Genomic DNA, 5,951 nt, shown 5'->3' on the forward strand with positions numbered 1-5,951 from the left:
TTATATAATGCCACTCAACCAGAATTATATAATATACATAAATGACTACTTTTAACAATAGACAAAGCAGGTTTAAGGTGATTAAGATAGAAATGGAGTAAGAGAATGAAACATGACCAAACATTATGGATAAGGAGAGTGCAGCACATGGATGGCTGCCTCAAAAACTACATGATGCAGCTGCATCAGTCACAATAGCAATATTGGTCTCACAGGAGCCCTGTAGAACAAACTAATGTGTCAGAGTGTAAGTAAATGGTGCAGCTGCAGGTCGTGTGTAGGTGGCCCATTGAGCATAAAACTAAATCACTGACAGTGATGTCACCCAACAGTGAAATTCATGGACACCACCCATCCAAGATTAACATGCTTCCAGAATTCTGGATTGTCCAGAGTAATCCTGGATCGGTGGAAAAGATAAACCAGACTACAATGCAAATCATAATGATCAGGCCTTTACAGCCATATATACCTTCAGGACGCAAGGGATTGGTTTTAGTCAGGAAGTGGGTGGAGTGAAGATGCATTCATGATGCTTAAGTATTTGTGAACAGGAGGCTAAATAAACAGCGGCTGCTGTAGCTCAGCCTGTAGGATCTAGGGATGGCCATTGGTGGGTTATCCATCGATGGTACCACTGATGGATAACCTTGATGGTGTGAAACCATCTGCAAGGGAACCATCGATGGTTTCACCTATGATCACCCCTGCTTTAGTATACACAAGACTACGGGCCAATCAGAGCCCATGGTGGGGCTTTGCAGGAGTGTCGGGGGCAGAGTTAAGCTCTGTGCAACTGTACCTTAGAGGAGAAAGTAAATCATTTGTTTATTTATCGATGGCAGGAAACCATGTGGTTGTCCAATCTCCACCAGCGGCTTTGAGTATTTTCTGTTCTCCGTCTTCACTGAATTACACTCCTGTCATATTTTTCTTACAAGACTGTTACAGGCTGAATATACTTCCTGTCTGGAAGAGTGGACAATAAGAAAGAAACAAAAGTGAATAACCAACCCTCCTTACTCATTAATTCTTGAATAAAAACCCACAGATTACTATTCTCAATATAATGGGTGGGATAACAACTTGAGTCCTTACTAATCAACAATGGAGGTGCTATCATGTTCATTTTTTAATTGGAATGAAATTAACTACCCTGATTTACTGTTGGCGGAAGGGTGGACAAAGCTGTTAATAATGAAGTTATCATGTGACACAAAGATAAACTTATTAACTATAAGAGTTATTTTTAGCATGTGTATGTTAGCTAATTATGCCCGTTAACCTTTTCTTTCTAAAAGTAAAAAACAAAGGGGGTAATTCCAAGTTGATCGCAGCAGGATTTTTGATAGCAATTGGGCAAAACCATGTGCACTGCAGGGGAGGCAGATATAACATGTGCAGAAAGAGTTAGATTTGGGTGGGTTATTTTATTTCTGTGCAGGGTAAATACTGGCTGCTTTATTTTTACACTGCAAATTAGATTGCAGATGGAAAACACCACACCCAAATCTATCTCTCTCTGCACATGTTATATCTGCCTTCCCTGCAGTGCACATGGTTTTGCCCAATTGCTAGCAAAAATCCTGCTACGATCAACTTGGAAATTGAATTACCCCCAAAAACCGGCATTTTAAGATCTAGAGCAGTGGTTTCCAAACTTTTTGAATCACGGCGCCCTGGAGTATCTGAATTTTTTTCGCGGTACCCCTAGGCCAAAAATTTCTTATTGAGATATGTAGAAATAAGTATTAAATTAAGTAAATTGTGTTTATATGTCATCCTTAGGTTCAGTTATGTGGTGAGGGACAAGATCTGTTTCTGTTTGTCCCCATAGTTTATGACTGACAGCCACCAGCACTAGTTTGGCCTATTATATTGACCATAAATAATTTGAATTGGTCCAGGACCACCAATCCAAGGCACCCCTGCAAGTGTCCCGAGGCACCCCAGGGAGCCACGGCACACAGTTTGGGAACCACTGATCTAGAGTATAATATCAGGAAATGACTAACAAAGCTTTCTGAAGCAAATAAGTTCCTATCGTTGTCCCTCCTGGAATGGGTCATATTGGTAGGTATGCCTATTGACTAATGATATTTTTATTACTTACCAGAGTTCAAGTAAATTCTGTAGATTTTAAAGTGTCTGGAAACCCTGATGATTTTTTCAAATTATTACAGAAGTTCTATGTTCTTTCAGGACTGAAAGAAAACACCCAGGAGTCAGAAGCCATTGAAGTTTTGCTACACCTGAAATACTATAACTACTTAGAAATAGGTTTGCTTTTTTTGGAGTTCAACAATTATCTGTATATACTGTACACTATATGAAGCTTGTTATGCAGCTCTTGTTGACTTCAGTAAAAGACATGGTAGTCTGATCCAAATATTACATTTAATGATGGGCCAGAATTTTTAATGTAAAAATAGTCATGTTGCCAAGCCATCTATATTTGTTCATGATGCTGTCAGACCTGAAACTGATAATTTGAGAAAGAATCTTTATTCTTTATTTGGATTAAAACTGCTACTTGATTTAAACAATTGTTCTCTGGAGAATTGGGTCTTTACTCTCCCAGCAGTGTCCATTATATGCTACATCACAAGGACCATGCTGGTTTCAACTTGAAAGTTTAATGGCCAAATAATTTTGCTTCACAACTTTATTACACATTACACTAACTACATTAATTTCAGGAAAATATTTCCTCTAGTCATAACTATTTTTTTTTCTTTACTATTGGGATACATGTAAAACATGCTATGTACTGATCATAGCATATATGGGCTCATTCATGGATTGTCCCTAGTTATCATTAGATTCAAGCTATAAAGAATTTCCTTGGTGGGTTACAAACACCTGATAGTAACGTCTGGAACCATCCCCTTCTCATTACCTGTATTAGAATATCCATTTCTCTAAAATATTTAGAACCCACTTCTTTAGCAAAGCCTTCCAGCTCTCATCCTAACCCACTGCTTGGAGCTCACTGTTTCTCCCTTCTGTGTCACCCCTGTCTGTCTACTTAACCACCCACCACCCTCCCCCCTTTAGACTGTAAACTCTTTCCTTATATGCTTTTTCCTCTATATGCTTTTTCCTCTGCAGTTGTCCTATCATCTTGTGGCACCATATAAAGGATAAAAATAATAATAATTATAATAAAGTCCTCAATCACCATGACCATAAAAGGAACAAACTATACACTCTGTATTTATGGCATTATAAATGGACTATATTATATTTAGCCTATATGAAGGTCATGTGTACCACAGTGACAATGTTTTGGACTGGGGACCTTGCAACTAATTCAGCAAATTAACTCAAGTTGTCTACATTTTCATACAAGAATTACAGGAACTTTCCTTCTGATATGTGTGTATTGTGTATCTCCTTTATTTAAATATTTTTATGTTATACAGCTATTTCATTGTCATCATCGCAGAGTTTCAATCTTTTTCACATTTTCTTTGGTACAGTATCTACGTGTTCTTTTCTTCATGACTACGGACATTGTGTTGGGTAGTTGGGTAAAGATGGGGCACCACTGGTCCACATTCAATATCACATTTTGCACCTTACATTCTACTCCAGTCCAGTGGTCATTGTCCCCAGGTTGCCTTTTCTTTAGTATTATTTTATATGCATTTGAAGCAAATCAGGTCATTAAAAGGAACCAACATGGATTTGTGAAGGACAGATCATGTCAGACCAACTTACTTGGCTTTAATGAAACAGTAGGTGCGAACCTGGATCAGGGTAAGAAGGTGGATATAATCTTTTTAGACTTTGCCAAAGCTTTCGACACTGTACCACACATGCATCTTATCTACAAGCTACAAGAAATAGGGCTAGGGAGCACAATATGCACTTGGGTCAGTAACTGGTTAGATAATTAGGAACAGCGCGTTGTGGTCAATGGATCATTTTCAAATTGGACTAAAGTACTAAGTGGTGTGCCACAAGGGTCTGTACTTGGACCACTTTTGTTCAACATTTTCATCAACGACCTAACAGTAGGTCTAGAGAGCATGGTATCAATTTTCGCAGACGATACCAAATTGTGTAAGGTTATAAATACGGAGGGGGATGCTGAGTCTCTTCAGAACGACTTAACTAAACTGGAAGCATGGGCAGCAAAATGGAGAATGAGATTCAACACAGACAAGTGTAAGGTAATGCACTGTGCGGGCAAGACCAAAAATAACACCTACATACTAAATGGGGTAATATTAGGGGATTCTGTACTGGAAAAAGACTTAGAGGTTCACATAGATAATAAATTAAGCAGCAGTACCCAAAGTAGGAGTGCAGCAAAGAAGGCTAATAAGATATTAGCATGCATAAAACGGGGAATTGATGCAAGGGATGAGAGTATTATACTCCCATTATATAAATCACTATGAGGCCTCATCTTGAATACTGTGTGCAATTTTGGGCACCATATTACAAAAAGGATATCCTGGAGCTAGAAAAGTTTCAGAGGCGGGCGACCAAACTAATCAAGGGCATGGAGACGCTGGAATACGAGGAAAGGCTTGCAAGGCTAGGCATGTTTACATTGGAAAAGAGGAGACTAAGAGGGGACACGATCAACATCTACAAATATATAAGGGGTCAATACACAGAGCTTGGGAGGGACCTGTTTTCTATAAGATCAGCACAGAGGACACATGGTCACTTGCTTAGGTTAGAGGAGAGGAGTTTCCGCACATTGAGGCGAACAGGTTTTTTCACAGTAAGGACAATACGTGTTTGGAATTCCCTGCTTGGGAGAGTAGTAACTGCGGACTCAGTCAACACCTTTAAGAATGGGTTAGATAAATTCCTATTGGATAAAGATATTCAGGGTTATGGTGCGTAGGCACGCTTTATAGTTAATATAACTAGTCTTAACATACAAATAGCCAGTCCTATAATAAGACTGCATAGGAGACCACAAATAGGTTGAACTCGATGGACAATTGTCTTTTTTCAACCTTAGTTACTATGTCATGAGAGTAACACAACCGTGTAATGGGAAACAAATACCTGCAAGCATGGAGAAATTGCTGACATAATATATATATTTATTTTTATTTTGTATAGATGTGACATCATGGAAGGGTATCCTGCCGGCATTTCCTACCCAATGCTGTGGAAGTTGGGACTATGTTGCTGGCACGGCAATACTGGCTTATGGAAATGTAAATCTGGGCAAGGTAGTGAAGTACTTGAAAGGAAATATGTGATATAATCAATGTGCAGCATAGAGCTGCAGTTTAATTGAGAGACCAGGTTGTGCTATCTCAGTACAAATAGAGGTCATACTTCCCATTGCTTTATTCTGTCTTGTGTTATGTTGTATCCTATACAGGATAATGCTGAGATGAGCTGCTGTTTAAGTGTATGCTTAATAAGAGATTACTAGATGGCAGACATTTTTTTTTTTTATTGCAGTCTTGTCTTGAATATATATTCGTGCAATTAAGATTTTTTTTTTTTAAATCCTTTCTGACAATGCATGTGCTAAACCTAGTGGAGTCATCCACTTGCTTAAGAGAAGAATTATTGATCATTACTGTGTTGCCTACATGACTTTCAAAAGGTAGTGTAATTAAATATTTAGTGTGAGCTATATGCTGGGTTTTAGCAGAGCCATTCACACTACCTTTTCTCTACTGTGGGATAACATGTACTGTGGGATAACTCATACATTTTATTATACATAAAACACTGCAGTTCGGTGTAATGATGATATTTTTATGTGATGTTAAAGAATTTATTAGCTAAATAGCAATCTTTTTTCCTTTCTGCATGCACAATGCTGCACACACGGCTGATGATGTGCTCTGATGTCAATCTGGAATGCTGTGCTCACGAGTCAGCGTGTAAGATGATAAGTGTGATGCAGGGGTGGTGTCTCTGCTTTGCTGAGTTGAGAAGTTTGCTGCAGTATAAAAGCTGAT

This window comes from Pseudophryne corroboree, chromosome 1, assembly GCF_028390025.1.
Source record: "Pseudophryne corroboree isolate aPseCor3 chromosome 1, aPseCor3.hap2, whole genome shotgun sequence".
NCBI lineage: Eukaryota > Metazoa > Chordata > Amphibia > Anura > Myobatrachidae > Pseudophryne > Pseudophryne corroboree.